The sequence below is a fragment of the Natrix helvetica genome (assembly GCF_964273705.1).
Source record: "Natrix helvetica genome assembly, chromosome: 1".
Lineage (NCBI taxonomy): Eukaryota > Metazoa > Chordata > Lepidosauria > Squamata > Natricidae > Natrix > Natrix helvetica.
Window position 1 is genome coordinate 178217553 of NC_138548.1, and position 18414 is coordinate 178235966.

Sequence of the window (18414 nt, forward strand, 5' to 3'; positions counted from 1 at the left end):
TGCCTGCAGATGTATAAATGCAGTCTGTTCTTTTTATTCTTTTTACTTCTTTTGGTTATTTACCTGCATTGCAGCTCAAACATTTAATCTTGCACAAAGCCAAAGATTTAGCATTACACAAATAAGTTCTTATGTAGTAATACCTACAATTTACATCATCTTTTTTTTGTCCTCTAGAAATATAAGTGTCTGCTAGGCAAATATCAATAGAGGATTTTTTTTTTAAGGCAAATATGGCACTCCTCAAAATATGACCGGCCACTTAATGGCCGTTCAAAGTGACAACAGACCTCCCAACCATGTTTCAAGCTTATGGTGGCTGCAGTGCCTCTATGATCTTTTGCCCTTACAACTGACCACAGGAATGCTGCAAATCCCTCACCTTCCTCCCCATCCTGCCCCATTGAGAGATCAAGATGTCTTGCTTGCTTCACAGTCCAAACTCATGAATTACTGCAACCCATTGAATTTGCTTTGTTCCTGTTGTTGATGATGTTAATTCCTGAGACTGCTTTCTTTCTTTCAGATAATTAAGGAGCCACGTGAATCACCACAAAAAAATCTCTATGTGAAATTGGCTGAAAACATGGGAGTTGAGCTAAATCATTATTTCTTAATGTAAATGCAATGTTTTCTAAGAGTGGGATAAGATGACCCAAGAATGTATGGTGTGCCTGGAGGTATTGGGGCTCTCTTACAGTATTGTTAAAAGTTCAGTTTATTCATTTTACTATACTGTAGCATGATCCAACTGCACACACAGGACTATTTTCCAAAATCAATCTTCAGATGCACTTTGGAACAAAATCCAGCCCGAATATTTTTATTATAAGGATTTCTTGAAATATCAGTAGCCCAGGCATGTTATACATATATTTAAATCAGTAACATTTTTTTTTCTTTCACTACCGGCTCGGAACTGGGAGAGCTCATGCGGAGTGTTGTGTACATGCACAGAGCGTCCATGCTGACATCTGGGAGGCTGGGCGGAGCCTCCTGCCACCACCGTGAACTAGGCAGAATATCACCTCTGATTTAAATGGAGTTCTGAAGGCTTAAAGACATTAATAGTAGAGGTCATGTTTCACCAGCCTCACAAAATTCAAGTTCCATCTAGACCAGTGGTTCCCAAAGTGGGCGGTACCGTCCCCTGTGGGTGGTGAGAAGACTTAGGGGGGTGGTAAGAGGCAAGGGGGGCGCTAAGAGGGCGAGGAAAAAAAGATCGTGTTGGCCGGCCTGGCTCCCGCTTCGTCTCTCCTGCCTCTTCGCTTCTCCATTTGGTCATTGGGTGACAGATCGAAAGCGGGAGCCAAGGCAGGTCATTCCTTCCAAGAGGCAACTTTCCCATTGAATGACTCGCTGCCCTAGACTCGGGGAGACCCTCTGCAGTCCCTCTTGTCTGGCCGGGATGCCAGCGAGAGTGTTGGGCTGAAGGAAGGAGGGATTCTCTCTCTCTCTCTCTCTCTCTCTCTCTCTCTCTCTCTCTCTCTCTCTCTCTCTCTCTCTCATTAAAAGAGAGAGAGAGTTAGTTAGTTGGTGGGCAGACTTAGCACTTTGTTAAGTTTGTTTCTCTGTGTGTTGTGTATATATACATGTCTCCATGGATGCAATTGTGCAAGCATTTTTTCCTCTTTAAAAGAATTTTTGGATTTCTCCTCACCAAACCTTTAAGACTGAAAAAGTTAGAGTTGAAATATAAAGAGATTGTCAATCGCCATACTGTTAGTTTGATAGGCAATTATATCCTCCTTAGAAAGAATATGCTACTGTATGGTTGAGAAAAAGATCAAACTTCATTCCATGGAAACCCAACAAAGTTCATAGGGAGGGTTTTCTTTGTACGATGGGCTTCTTGGGTCAACAGTGAATATCAGTTATCAAAAATGTAGGTAGAAAATTAAGCAAACAATAGGCAATTACAAAAAGGGAAGCCAACTTTCTGAATTCTGTTTCTTTGCACTTAGTGACTTATAAATAGACTAATGTTCTGGAAACCTGACCTAAATTACTATATATTTTAAATAGCTGTAAAGCTATGCTGAAAAAGTTGTTCTCAAGGTATTGCGATAAATTCAATAAAAAGAAGGGAATTCTTGATGAACTTAAGGAGAAATGAGAGTATTGGATAGTAAAAGGACAAATAAAATTACCAATCAAAGATAATATTTGCACCTCAGGGTTGAAATGAGATGTTCTCTCTTACTCTTTCCGCTTCCTCTCTTCTCTCTCTGTCTCATCCTCTTTCTCTTTGTCTCTCTTCTCTTTCTCCTTCTTTTCCATTCTTCCTTCACTTTCTCTCCTCCCTTCTCTCTCCTCTTTGTCTCTTTCTGTCTCTCTCATCCTCTTTCTCTTTGTCTCTCTTCTCTTTCTCTCTCCTTCTTTTCCATTCTTCCTTCACTTTCTCTCCTCCCTTCTCTCTCCTCTTTGTCTCTTTCTGTCTCTCTCATCCTCTTTCTCTTTGTCTCTCTTCTCTTTCTCTCTCCTTCTTTTCCATTCTTCTGTCACTTTCTCTCTCCTTCTCCCTTCTCTCTCCTCTTTGTCTCTTTCTGTCTCTCTCACCCTCTTTCTCTTTGTCTCTCTTTCTCTCTCCTTCTTTCCCACTCTTCTGTCACTTTCTCTCTCCTTCTCTGTCTCTTTCTATCTCTCTTCCCTCTTTTTTCTTTCTCTCTTCCTCTCTCCCACTCTTTTATCACTTTCTCTCTACCGCCCAACCTGTCCCCATACTTATCTTCAACTGATCATGTTTGCAATAATTTACCTTTTCTAAAAAGGTGCAGTTTCCGTACGGGATCCCTCGCTCACTAAAACACACACACACACACACACACACACACACACACACACACACACTGGTATCACTGGATCATGTTCAGCAATTTTATTAAATTAACATTAACTAAAAAGGTTTTTAAATTGAATTTTAAATAAACGTGCAATTGTTATAGTTTTGAATTTTACTGTTACTATCTTCCTTCCGTCGTGCAAACCGCCCAGTCACATGACCCCCCACCACCATGCCCACCAAGCCACACCCACAGAACCAGTAGTAAAAAAATTGAATTCCACCACTGGGTGAGGGGCATTGAAGATCAGTTAGTAGCACCAAGGGGGCGGTGGACTGAAAAAGTTTGGGAACCACTGACCTAGACTATAAAATAAGTACTGTAAGGCGAACTGCATTTCTGGACTGTTTCACGAGGAAGCCTCGCTGAACATTAGGTGTAGCGTTTGCAAAAAACATGATCTGCATTTCACTGTTGATCTCCCTCAGCCTGGAGAGCACAAGCTAAATGTATATTTATATTTTATTGTTATTTCTATTTTCAGAGTTAGGAAAGAGAAGATAAATATATTAGGAATATTAATCTTATTTGTATACTTCTGGCTCCACATGGATTCTCAGTTGTTTATTAGAATACACATAAAATCCATTATCTAAAAACAAACCAACTTACCCCAGCATCCCAGGAAACAAAATCTACATTAAAGTCTTGCATTCAGATCCACAACATTAACCATTAAAAGCCCCGCAGAACATGTCCTTTTGTTACTTCCTAAACAACAGTAAAGAGACCACTATCTATATCACCAAAGGTTAAGGTATTCTACAGAGATGGAGCATAGATCAAGAAACAATACATTTTTGGCTGACCCTCCTATGAATTCATGTAAGTGGGAAGAAACCTCTCAATAATTCTTAATAAATGCACAAGTTAGGATGATTTGACTGATGTAGCAATTGCAAGGCAGAAATCCATACAGTTTCTTCAGTCCTGCCCATACAGACTTCAAGCTAGAATATATATAACATATTTTCCAGATTTTTCAAGGCTATATCTATACAGAATATTAGAAAATGGTTCTCTTAGATACTTGTTCAAACTACAATGGTTTCCACCAAGGTCTTCTGTTCTGGCGGGAACAGAGATTTAATCCTATTGGTCGAAGGGCCTGACAGCTCCCTATAAAAGGGCTGCTGTCAGACTCAACCTTCGTTGGATTGTTCTCACTTGCTGTACTTAATAAAGAGCTGTTGTTATTATTAAGTCTGTGTGTGCCTATCCATTATCCAATCCAACACTGGGGATGAAGGTGGGATTGGAAGGCAACTAGGTGAACCAAAAGAGCGTAGTAGCAATCCAGCAAGTACATCCAGCCCAGAGCTCAGCATGGCTTCGAGCAGCCATTTTTGAGTGGCAGATTCCAAAACGCCTTCAGAACACAAAATGGCCATGCACGCCCCACCAACTCCGTATGATCCAGTCACCGAGCACTGGGACTCGTACATGCTACGATTTGACTGATTCCTTGAGCAAACAACCTCATGAGCCTTTCTGAAGGCCGCAAGAAGAACATGTTCCTCGGATACTGTGGCCGGGAAGTGTTTGAGATGGCGAAAGACCTCTCTGAGCTGACACCACTGCAATCAGTCACCTGGTCCGTGCTCCAGCAAATGCTGAGGACCCATTATGCTCCCAAGCCATCCAAGCATGTTCACCGGCATGAGTTTAACATCAGGAACCAGAAAGAGGGCAAGTCGATTAAGGAGTACATTGTGGCGCTTCTCAAGGCCGCAGTGTACTGCAAATTCTGAGACCTGGACAAGCTGATTCTGGACCGCATAATTTGCAGCGTGCAGGACATTAACCTACAGAGGAAGTTACTCACTAAATCTAACCTCACTCTGCCAATCGCCTTGGACGAAGCCAGGGCGTCCGAATCAGCCATCAAATCTACTGAGACTCTGCAGCACCAAAGCGCTCCACAAGATGCGTGAAAGAGTACATGCGTACATCATGAGGCTGCAGAGCCCGAGAGCTCAGAGGGCGAGGAAAATGACAGCTGCCGCATGCGCAGTAGCCGTGCCCAGCCGGCATGCAAATTCAAACCACGTCTCCCACCTTGTGCTAGCTGCGGAGGAGACCATGCCAGATCAGCTTGCCATTACTGTAACGCAACCTGCCAACGCTGCGAGTGAAAGGGGCAGATCGCCAAGGTGTGCCGGAGCGAATTCCTTACCATGGCCTGGCAGCCTATAAGTGCACCAAACCACCAACAGAGGCCCAACCAAGGGACCTGGCAGAAGCCACCATGGCGCTCAGAAGGCGACAATAGAGTCACCTACCACACATCAATCGGCGAAGTCCGCACCAGGCAACCAAAAAAGCTGAAGGTCACAGTCCTCATCGAGGAGTCTCCATGCGAGATGGAGATCGACACCGGGTCATCACTGACCATCATGCTGTGGTCTACCCTAAAACAGGCTATCCCTAGCCTAAAGAAGCAGCATCTTCACACCCCTGACATCCGCCTATGCGATCACCAGGGAAACCGGGTCCCCATCGTGGGCCAAGGCACCTTCCAGGTGAAGTTCAAGCAGTTCAGCAGGAAACTCCCAGTGACAGTGGTCAGCGGCAACCTGCCGAGCCTCCTAGGGCTAGATTGGTTCCAAGCCCTGGGCCTAGAAGTGACCCGTATCAACGCCTTGAAAGACAACAGCGCTGAAGCCATCTTTAAGTACTTCGAGGAAGTCTTCAGCACTAGTCTGGGTAAGTATGTGGGGGCTCCAATTTCCTTTAGTTTGGACCCCAACATAGGCCCAATAAGGCTAAAACCCAGGAGAGTACCTTTTGCTCTCCGCCCCAAAATTGACAGGAAATTGACAAGCTCGTAGGCCAGGGAATCCTAGAACAGGTTGATCATGCATGCTGGGAGACCCCTATAGTGACACCTGTCAATTCTGACGGGTCTGTCCGCATCTGCGTGGACTATAAGTGCACAATAAATAAAGTGCTACAACAAACTGCGTACAGGGTCTGTCTGTGCCTATCCATTACCCAATCTAACAGGTTCAATTGTGGTATAAAGCTACCACATATGATTTCTTTTAGATTCTTTAGATAAAATGATTTTTATATAGAATTACCTCTCCAAAGTTTTCACAGTATCTTTCAGTTTGAACTTTTATTAGTTTTAGCAATAGCTGATTCTACTGTTTGGGAAATATCAGGACTGAAGTTTAATGTGTCTGAAGGCACCAAGTTCCAAAGAATAGTGATTAATAGAAGAATGTATTAGGACAATACATTTTGTTTGTCCCTGGATACTCTGACAAAATGAAGACACGTGAAACCTTCCTTCAACAGCTTTGACATTGTGATTCCATTCTTACCAGCAAGATTTATGCAGTCAAGTGAAGTTCTTGGCCAGATAATCACATTTTCTCACAGACTATCGTTGTGCCCTGATGAATGCTAAACTGACTCAATGTATGTCTCTGCTTGTCAGAAATGCCATTTTTGCCTATTTTAAGGGCCTTTTTGTAGCTGATAAAGAGGGGAAATGTTATGGATGCATGCAACAGCATGACATTTTCCTAATAAGCATAGGCATCTTCCCCAATGAATATTGATCTCCCCCGGGGGGAGACAGCAGTGTACTTGCCTTCCCCTTTGTCTTGGGGCCAATTTACACCACATACTGAATTGCTGGCTGTCAACTCAGAAGCTGCTCCTATCCTTGCTTCTCTTCTCTTCATGAACACTTCACTCATATTGTAGAAAGGCCAACCTATTTGCAATCCCTGTCACCTTGGGGGGAAAATATTCTGGAAATTCCATGCTTATTTCCCTTCTGTTTTTGCCATTCTCAAAGTATACACCCCTTCTTTTTCTGAAGTGGAAATGGATGCAGAAAGAACAATGGAGGTTGGATAGATAGAAGGGTTCTTTCCTCCCTACTCTTCCTGTTCCCTCTCTGTCATTGAAATACAGCAGGATTCAAACATTAGTGGTCCTTAGGCAGTGTTGGGATTCAATTTTTTTTACTACCAGTTCTGTGGGCATGGCTTGGTGGGTGTGGCTAAGTAGTCATGGCTTAGTTGTCATGTGACTGGGTGGCCAACTTGACATCACTCACCTCAAGGGGCACCTTGCATGGCCTCTCCTTGCCTCAAAGGCCTCAGCGAGATACAATTTCCCTGTCTATTTATTTAATAGTACTGAACATCCAAAATATACAATTTAATCCTATGTAAATATGCCATATGTGTACATACATATTACATAGTATAGAGCAGTGATGGCGAACCTTTTTTGGCTCGTGTGCCACAAGTGGGGGGGAGCGCAGGTGGGTCGTGTGCGGGCGTGCCGCACCCATAATGCAATGTGCGACCCCCAGTGCGCATGTGCACACAACAGGCGCGACCCCCCCCCCATTTTACACGCTTTTTTCGCCCTCCCCAGGCTCCAGAGGCTTTATAGGAGCCTAGGGAGGGCGAAAAGAGCCTCCCCCATGCCCCGGAGGCCCTCCGGAGGCTTCAGGGATCGTCCAGAGGCTTCCCTGAACCCTTCGGAACGCTTAAAACGACCCTCTGAGCAAACCGGAAGTCACTTCTGGTTTGCTCAGAGGGTCATTTTGAGCGCTGTGAAGGCATCAGGGAAGCCTCCGGACGGTCCCTGAAGCCTCCGGAGGGCCTCCGGGGGGCGGGGGAGGCTCTTTTCGCCCTCCCCAGGCTCCTATAAAGCCTCTGGAGTCTGAGGAGGGCGAAAAATGGCTTTTAAAAATGGTGAACTCAGCTGGCCAGCATGCACATGCGTGCTGGCCAGCTGACAGGGCAGCGCCTTGTGTGCCCTCACAAATGGCTCCACGTGCCACCTGTGGCACGCGTGCCATAGGTTCGCCATCACTGGTATAGAGTGTGTATAGGCACACAAAAAGATGCAATATCTACTATATATACTATATATACTGTATGTGTATGTACACAAACACACATGTGTGTGTGTGAGAGAGAGGGCTCTTCTAAAACTATACACATGCATTTGGAAAAACACACCCAGAGTCCACTTTCTGCCACACATTTAATTATAACTTTTGGGGCTTGTAGATTCTCCAAGGGCTGCTATAACAGTGCATCTGTTACACCTTCAAAGACCCTTCGCTACTATCATCCTTGCTTGTTTGCAGGCCACATGACTTTCTAACAAAATGTATACATTGATTTCATTTCTTCCAACCAATCTATTGGGAACCGATCTGTGTTCTCCAAATGTCAATGCTGGTTAAAGATTGTCACATTTTCTTCCATGATCTGAAATTACAAAGTTTAATCCTACTTTGACCCCTGAACAGATGGACCATGTGTGGAGAAAGCTTTAACATTTAATCCTTATTTGTAGACACAGCTGTATAAATCACCAGCTCTTTTGATCCTATTTGGTGCTTATTGGTAAACTGCAGAGGAAAAACCACTGAGAAATTTGTTTAATTATATTGAAAAGACAAGGCTCTTTATCTCATCCTAGATCTGCTCTTTTGCCTTTAAGTAAATAATTGTGAAATTTATTCCTATATATCCTGCTTCTCCATTTTCCTCAAGGAAACGCTTCACCTAGTTGTGTGATTTTCATTGTGTACTTCCTTTGTCTTAATCAGTACTGATTCTTTTAATTACTTCCATTCCTGTTTTTTTTCTAGAAGCTAGATATCTTGGGAACACAGTATTATATCTATTTGTTTTTAGTATATATATAATGTTTTAGTATATATATATAATGTTTTGAACATTTGGCAATCTAATGCAGATTAAGTCTGAACAAAGGGATTTAAGACCCTTTAATTGCACTGAAAGCTGTTGATCTGGCTCAAATCCAGTTGAAGCCCTCTGGAAATGACCTGATATAGCTGTTTTGGTTATTTGTCTCTATAGAACTTGGAATTTGACAGAAAAAGGCTGCATTTAGACATCATGCTTCATTCTGCTTTAGGTTAGTTTTTTCTCAATACAATCATCTCCAGGTTATCCTCAGACAATGCAGGTGTGTTAAGCCAAGTATGAGCTTCATATACTGTACCAAGTTTATCACTTGTCTCAATTTTTAAAAGGCAAGAAAATTATTTGAATTTGGGTTTTTTTTCCAATCCCTTCTTCCCCTTTCTTCCAAGTCTTGCCTGAATATGTTAACAAAGATGGATTTTTCTCTTTATATCCTGTGTCAAGCGTTTAGGTTATTACAAATACTAAACCAATCCATCATTTGTATGCACTATGGCAGTTTATTTTTGCAGCAATAAAGTCAAGGAGATGGTTACTTTGCTTTTCCAATGGAGCTGCTTCACAAACAACCTGACAAATAGAAGCTCAGCAAATGGAGGCTTTCCCCTTGTATGCCATCGGCACTGAAGCTTATCAAGCAGGTCAAAACAAAGGATCTCTTGACAGGAGGTGGAGAATTCAATAGCAAGTAATTCTAAAAACAGCTTTAAAAAGCACACATTGGGTCTACTTGAAAGCACACCTCAGTTAATAGATCTGCCATGCCATCATCAAGGGAACAGCTTGCCTCCAAGAGTTGTGGGTGTTCCATCACTGGAGGTCTTCAAGAAAATGTTTGGTAGCCAGGATGCAATAAGGTCTCCTGCCTTGGGCAGGGCATTGGAGTAGAAGACTTCCAGCCCTAGGATTCTTCTACCTTTGCAACCCTGCTTCTTAGCTGGAGCTGTGTTGCAGCAAATGTTGTCTGCTGCAACCAAGATTTTCAAGGTATGCAGTTTCCATCACCACCATTCAGGTAACATGATCTGGAAGGATTAATATGAAACTCAAGATCTTAAATTTTAAAATCTCAGGTCAACAAAATCAAGTTCCATGCATGGATAATAATCATGACTGAAGTCCACTTTTCCCCCCAAGACTTTAAGCTTGACAAAAATCTGTCAGGTGTTAAGGAACTGTCTCTGAGCAAAATATAAAATCTTTCCATATATATATATGATAGATAGATAGATAGATAGATAGATAGATAGATAGATAGATAGATAGATAGATAGAGAGAGACTTCTGCCTAAGATATAATACAGCCCAGGTTCGAATCGAATGTTTCTTTGAAGAAATATTCCCCTTAACAAAGTAACATAATTCTTTCCTTTTAATTCAAGCAATGGTTTGTCAGGGGTGAAACCTACTTACCTTCGCTGTCGGTTCGCAAATGTGAGTGCACATGCCAGCTCCACACATGCGCAGGATCTTCTGTGCATGCGCAGAGCGTCAAAAATGGACATGATGACATTTGGGCAGGTGGGTGGAGCTGGCTACGGAGCCTGCCTGCAAAGGTAAGTAGAACAGCGAGGGGAGGATCTGCTGTGCCACACGATTTATATTAGCTAGAAAGCAGGAAATCCTGCTTTCTAATTAATATAAATCTCGTGTCACAGCTGATCATCAGAAATATCAGTTTGCCCGAATCAGTGGCATTTTTTACTACTGGTTGGGGTGAACCGGTCTGAACCAGTAGCATTTCACCCCTGGGTTGTGTCCATACATCTTCCTTGTGAAATTTCACAAATGCAGCATAGGGTTAATCTTCATGGAGCAACCAAATAAAGAAATAAGAAAGAACACACTTTGTTCCACAATTATCTATATACAATATTGTTTATACTCTAGGCTTGTTGCTTCAGGAAATTTTTGATGAGAGCAGCTGCTTCTCCTCAAGAAATTCTTTCTTCTCTCACCAATCAGGAGTGGTTGGTTGGGTTTTTAAAGTCATCCTTATTTTTCAATATGTGGTGGAAGCAAACAAAATTGGATTTCAAATGTGGCAGTGGGCAACTAGAGAAAAGACTTTAAAAAGCTCTTTGACCAACTTTCTTTAACAAATTTGGCAAAGGCTCCAAGCCTACACCAAGCTCTCTAAAGACCTTGCCAAAAACAAAATGAAATTGCAGAGCATAAGAAATGTGTCACAATCAGCATTCGGCTTCAAACATACTGCCGCTGAGCTGAACACTGTAATTACAATTACAACTCTGTGATGCCTTGTGTATAAATTATTCAAATTAAACCACATAGATTATTCAAATTTTATCTGCAAGAAACACTTTTTCAACAAACAAAAAAGAAGAAAAGAAAATCCCAGCTAACAATCACATACAGTGTGTTGCTCGTTTCTACAAAAATGCCAAACCATGAAAAGGTTTCAGCTAAAGAACAGTTTGATTTTAGAACCAGCCATTGTGACATAAAAAGAATGGGCTTATTTCAAGTTGACTTAATCATGCAGTATATTCATGGTTTTCAGCTTCAGAGCACTGATTGGCAATACCTGGCCATTCAGAAGAGAAACAATTTTATAACAAGAATGCTGGAGGGCCAAGAACAGAGTTCTTAATTCAGTAATACATTTCTTCCTGCAAATTTCATCATTATCAGTTCTTCTCCTAAGAAATGTAGCATCAAAAGATCTAACTGCCTGGCCTAGACACGATTAGTTCTGCAGTATTCTTTACAATTTTATGTTAAAATAGTTACTGGGTTTAAAATAGTCACTGGGTTTCTTCCTTAGAAACTCCCTCCAGACAAATCCTATTTAGCAAAAACTGACAAATTCATTGGAAGTTTTCATAGAGAAAGCAAGCTGGATTAATTTATGCTTTTTGTCTAAAAGCTCAATTGTTATGCTTTCTGCACATATCAATGATAAAACTCTGTTATAAAATCACTAGCCAGCATCCATTCAACCTAATAGTTCTGTCTGATGTTTGAGCATCTCTACTGCTAATATTTTGTATACAATTACTTACCTGCAAGGGAGAGAGAAGATCCAGCTGTGCATGTGAAAAGGATGGAGAGTATTGCTTGGAAAGCAAGCATTATTTATAAGTTATTTTCTGGAGTCATCTATTTACATATCTCAATTGCATAAAATCATTTCCCACTTCTTCCACTACTTACATATTTAAGATAAAGCCATCCAAAATGGCAAAGCAGCCAATTTAATTGGTGGCAGGCAAATCTACTAATGTATAGTGAAAACAGAAACCAACATGGTTGGTCTCTACATGGATTTAGACCTGTGATGACCTGCCAAGCAAAACAAAAACAAGACAAACCTCTCACCAGTCAACTGGTGAAACCTGCTAGATGTTTTTTTTTTTTTTTTGATAACCTTACATTTTTACCAGGTAGGCTGAAAAATAATCTTCAGAAGGGGGATTATTTTCATATCAGATTAATAGACTGTATGCCTAATGTAAGTAAGCGCATTGTATTGATATGGGAGAACATCACAGTTTCCCTTTCATTCTGGACTACAACATCCTAAAGGAGTTTTGGTTCCTGAAGGAAGTTAGTGAGAGCAGGACATTTCAGGGTTTACTGTTATAATGAGTAGCTAAATTTTCTTTGTTCTGGGCTACAAAGTGTTGTCCATAGATTAGGCAAGGGGAAAACTGCTTGCATCAAACCACTGTATGCAAGTATGCAAGAGAATGTGCTTGCATCTGGAATCATAACACACATTTTGCCAAAAGCTTAGCTTGTTTCAGATGCCTCAGTGGTCTCACCTGAATAAGCCAAATGCAACTCAAAATCACCCCAGCCAAGGCCATGGAAACATTGACATGGAAATCATAAACATACAAACCAATTTTTTAGAGTTTATAATTGCAATAATAAAAACTGGTACAAACTAAAAGAAAGAAATAATAGAATAGGTAAAAAGTGTAAAAGAAAAGAAAAAAAGTAAAGCAAGGGAATTAAGAAAGATGCAAATACAGTAAATAAAAAGAAAAAAATAATAATTTATATTTCTTAACCTCCCATTTCCCTCAGAGAAGTGACTTCCAACCTTCATCACTATAAACAATTTAAGTAACCAATGATCTCCGCATCTCTTATCTATAAACAAATCCATAAAGCATTGTTATTTCAATCTTGATGTCAATAAACATTTATTAAGGGTATCTAGGAATAAAATATATCTATTTTAAGCTTGATCAAATAGGCCAACTTTATTTTCTTCTAATGATCTTTAGTCCATTTAGGTAATTTCATTTCTTTTTTAACCTCTTCTCACATGATTCATCCAACCTTTAACATACCTTTTGTAAATCCAATATAAAACTATCCAGGTCATTCTCTTGGTTTATTATTTGTAATTCCCATTTGATTTTTCAAGCACCAACCAATTTCTTTTGTAAGTCCAATAAAACCCAGGTATCCTTTCATTTGTAGATCCACTTTCAGTGTTAGTTCTATTTCTGGCTTATCAGATAAAACTTATTCTTGTTCTGTCATTTCTTCTAAAATACCTTTCCGATATTGTCTAGCCATAGAAGCAAACATCTCTATTAACGTTGTTGATAGTATTTTGATATTTTCAAAAGTATCAAAAATGTAATTAGAAAAGGAAGTATTTAAACATGGTGTACTTTTAATGGCACTGACTGCAATTTCAGCAAATGTGATAACCCGGGACATGGCATGAAGGCGACACAGCCAGCTGATAGTTCAAAAACTTCCCTTTATTGCTCCAATTTTCCCCCAAACACTCCCCCAATTCTGGCAAGTACTGGAGCAAAGTGCTCACACACAGCAGCCTCTGTCTGCGAAGAGTCCAGCAAAATGCTGTTGGCACAACAACTTCAAAGTAAGAAGTCCAGCGAGGCAAAGGAACAGGGCAATAAATCCATGGAGCAAGGAAGAAAGCAATGAGTCCACGAAACAAGGAACAAGACAAAGTCCACGAACAAGGAATAAGGCAAAGAGTCCACAAAGCAAGGAAAAAGGCAAGAAGTCCTGCAAACTCAAGACATCAACAACAGCCCACCAAACTCCACAAATTCAGCATTTGTTCCCAACAAACACCCATCCCCACAGCATCTCCTTAAGTCTCAGTGTCCATGTGTGCCTTATGAAGAGGGGCAGGGCAGTCACTTCCCGCATCTTTGGGTCAGCCTGCCTCCTCTCCACTCTTCATGCTTGGGGATCAGGAGGGAGCAGTCCCTACTCATCACCTGAGCTCTGTCACTCTTCATCTCCACTCTCTCAGTCATCTTGCTCCCATTCCTCCCTGCTGGCAAGCTGTCACAAGCCTGAGGGGCCTGGGGCTGCCAGGTCTTGCTCCTCTCTGCGTTCCTCTGAAGGCAACGAGGCCACCCACTCAACCTCTATTGGCCCTAGCTCCAGTCATCCTCCTCCACAGATTCAGGTGCCAATGGGGCCATGACAGCAAAATTGGGTCATCTCACAGTATTCAAAACCCAACAAATCACTGCCTTGTTGTCTTCTCATGAGGAGCAACTCCATGGAATACCTGTAAATAATATCTTGTTTTGTCTTCGTCTGGAGAGGTTCAAATAGTCAGACTACTTACCAGCTCTTTGTACTTCACTATGATTGTCAGCTCTGCTATTCTTGGAGCTATTTTCAATCCACCATTTCTTCCTTCAGAAATCCACAATAAAACTTTATTTTTAATGAAGACTCTATTTTTAAAAATAAACACATCTCCTTAAACTGTGTCTGCACTGCCCCAAGGAATCACACTGCCTTATTCCAGGTTTTTCTAGCCTAGCTTACTGTCCAGGTATTATGGTCTCTGACTAAGTATTGGCCAGATCTGATCCTACTTAGCTTTTCAAGGTGCTTTGTGGATAAGAGGTAGATAGTCATTTGACAGCTTCTTGAGGCGTTCACATTTTCATCTCTCTGAGGCCTTCAATAGCACTGCAGATGAAATTTGGTGAAAAGTGTTATTAAAATTTTAATATTATTTTATTTAAATCTACATTAAATCTATTTGGGCTTCTTGAACATCTCTTAGTTCATAATGACAAGAAACTATGCCCACAATTTTAAAAAAAAAAACAGTCCGAGATTATTCTAGGGGCCAAGAAAATGATTCAGGAAGCTACATGCACTGAAAGCATTTGGCAATGTTCTATTTTGGAATCCTGGTCAATAAGTTGTGAAATTTTAACTTAATATTTCTATGGGCCCTATGGAAAACAAAAGGTCACAGGGCCTTTTGAGGGCCAAAATCAGAGGTCAGCTGTTTGTGTTGATGGCAAATCAAGTCCATCATAAAATGAGTTAAGTGGTCCCTAAATAGTGGCACAAATAACTGCAAACAGGGAGCATCAAATGAGAATAGAAATTAGAACTCGACCAGGGATAAAACTCATCCATCAGCTGCTGAGTAATGGCCACACAGCTAATTGGAATTCTGCTCATTTTAATCCTCTTTTCAGAACCACACCATGACTCTTTAATAGAAACAATTATAAAATGCAAATACCAAAGAGCTGCAAATACCATGTAGGCAATTTATAATTTCCTGAAAGAAATGCTGGGCATTTTGCACAAATACTGTTCTTGATGTCCATCTTCCTCTCCATTGATTTTGGATTAAGTAAACTACTCATATGGACATGGCACAAAGAGCTTCATTCCATGACTGAATCGCTGTGCCCAAAACGTAAAGCGAGCTTAGCCCTTTTGAATGGAACATCAGGATACAATGAAAGGCAAGCACAAGAAGCCTTTTTAAAATACCTGCAAAGCTTTTGATTTTGCCTCCAGTTTTATCTGTGGACGAACAGAGGGCTGTAGCTGAATTCCCAGGATGGTTCCTTTATGTTCATTCAATAGCGGATAAGAGTGGAGGATTAACTGGGGCAGAAGAAAAAGGAATGGCACACAGGAGGGCCTGGCAAACTCCCAGATGTTGGAGTTCAGGTTCTCCGCCCCTACTAACTTTCCTATTCTACTGAAACCAATATGGTTTATAATGCCCAATTCAACTTGTAACCCCAACTGCTTTAGGCTAAGGTAGACCATGCATTTATCTAACTCAGTATAGTTCACACTGGATGGCAATTGCTCTCAATGCGTTTCAAGCAAGATTTTATTTTTTCTAGAATTTTGAGGGATTGGACCTGAGACGTTATGTAAACAGAACACATGCTTAATGGTTAAGCCTCAGCTGCTCATGTCTCCATTTCCTCTGTTCCTGTACAGGATCTTTCTTTTCCAGTTTCTCTGCAGTTTAATAATCAAGACAGAATAAATATTGAAAGCACAATCTGCAATAAATGGCCTTTTCCTATCTGTAAGTGCATGCTACAACTTTATCCTGTAGCATCCCATTATACACATTTGATACACAGTTGGACTAGTCAATGTGTCATCTCTCACCATCTTTGTGTAAGTAATTTGAAAGAACTATTGCCACTTGGGATTCAACCCCCTTCCATAGTATCACTTTTGGTTAGCTATTTATAATCACATATCCCATTCATCCTTCCATCTATTCCACACTTCAGTTAGCTGGTTCAACTTTCCTTCTTTATTTAGGCTAAACAAGTACAAAATGAGACAAGAATTGCATCCTTTTAAAAGTTTTTGCTTTCCATGGCATGGTGCAGTGGAGGTGTGAAAGCTGCACCTGCTAAACTTCTCTCTCCAAAGGATATGATGACTCATTGCTCTGACCATGACATTCTCACTCCCTACTCCTTCGTGTCCCAAATCTTCTTGTCGGCAAGGCGTTTGGTTCTGGAGATGAGGGTCTTGGCTACAGAGTTGATCTGTGCAGGGTGGTGATGGGATTGTGCATTTAAGTAGCGGTTGGTGTGTGTTTTTTTCTGGTAGATGGTGTGTCCTAGGGAGCCATTGGCCGACAAAGACCACCTGAAAACTGAATTACACAAACTCACAAATGTATTAATCTCCAATGGATTCCAAAGAAAAACAATCACCAACCTAATCCAAAAGGAGACCCCCCCAAAAAACCAAGACACGGAACAGGACAATGGCATCGCCCTCCTCCCTACATCAAAGGCACCACAGATAAAATCAGCAAAATTCTCCACAAGCACAATATCAGGACAGCCTTCACCAGTGACCAAAAAATAGCCAACATCTTAAGAAACCCCAAAGACAAAATCCAGCTAGAAAACCAAGGAGTCTACGAAATACCATGCAAAACCTGCCCGGCAATATATATAGGACAAACAAACAGGAGGGTAAATGCACGCATCACAGAACACAAGAACGCAGTAAGAAAAAAAGAAAAAACTTCCTCCCTTTTCCAGCACCTTAAAGCTACAGGACATGAAATCAACTTTGAAGGAGCCAGGTTAATCTCCAAAACAGAACACCTCAACAAGAGAATAATTATGGAAGCCATCGAAACAGAGAAACACCCCCACAACATGAATAAACGTGATGATACCTCCCGCCTACCAAACATCTGGAAACCAGCCCTAGCCAATAAACGAACACCACCCACCACCCAAGCCGTTACAATACAAAACAACAATGCACACACAGCCAGCGCCAATCAACACCAATCTACCAATCATGATACAACCACACAACCAATCATTCCACTTACTGAAACAAAGCCAGCACCCCATCCCCTCCCACCAAGATTTACAGAAAGACGGCAGCTCCATTCCCATTTTAAGCCCAAGCCCAAAGATGGCAGGTGAGATCTTGCTGAAACGATGGAACACATTAAATGGCCCGTACAATGTGTTGTCGCTGGGGTGGGGGGTGATTTTATCTTATTCTTTTATTATATATGATTCTTTTATTAGTTTTATTGTTTTTTATATGAAGTTTTCATATTTTTTGTAAGCTGCCTTGTGTCGCCATGTGCAAATAGGCAGCAATATAAATCAAATAAATCAATAAATATGGTGGTGTTACATTAGCCAGGAGACTTCAGTGTTAATGCAGAATAGTAGTTTGGCTGCTTAAGATTGCTAGCACTGTTTGGTTCACACTTGTGTTCTTTCCAAGGTGCACCACAGGGAGTGAGCTAGCTCCAAACGAGAAAGAAAGTCAAGCGGCTTTCCCTCCCCAAAGTCACCTTGCAAATGGCATTGCAACCAGGAAGGTCAAGCACCAGCAAGATTCCAAACACACGAAGTGCCAGCTCGTCTCCCCATCAAACTGATACCTATTTATCTACTCACATAGAATATGCTTTTGAACTGCTAGGTGGACAGAAGCTGAGGCAAATGACAGGAGCTCACCCTGCCACACAGTACTAGGACTCAAACCACTGGAGCAAAAACCATCTCCAGCTTCATAAAGCCACTGAGCCACCACGCCTCTAATAAATCAGAATCTATGATAACACGGAACGTTATAAATTTCGTATGTACAAATAATCCTCTTCAGATCTTTTCACTAAGTCTGAGAAGATTGGTTAAGAAAATACAGAAGGCATAGACATAGTGGGGCACAGCCATTTTGACCTTCCACCTTAGGTGCTTTACTGTGTTTACCTCCAACTCATTTTCTACATATCAGAACAAAAACCAAATGCTCAACAATATTCCCACTATCTACAGATCTATATTCCAGTCTGTAGACTTTCATGGTGCTATTAAAAATTGTTCTCAAGATGTAGCTTCTCCAAAGGCCATCCATCATCTATAGCAGTGATGGTGAACCTATGGCATACATGCCACAGGTGGCACACGGAGCCATTTGTCAGGGCACGCGAGGCGCTGCCCTGTCAGCTGGCCAGCGCACATGCACGTGCTGGCCAGCTGAGTTCACCCTTTTTTAAAGCCATTTTTCGCCCTTCCCAGGCTCCAGAGGCTTTATAGGAGCCT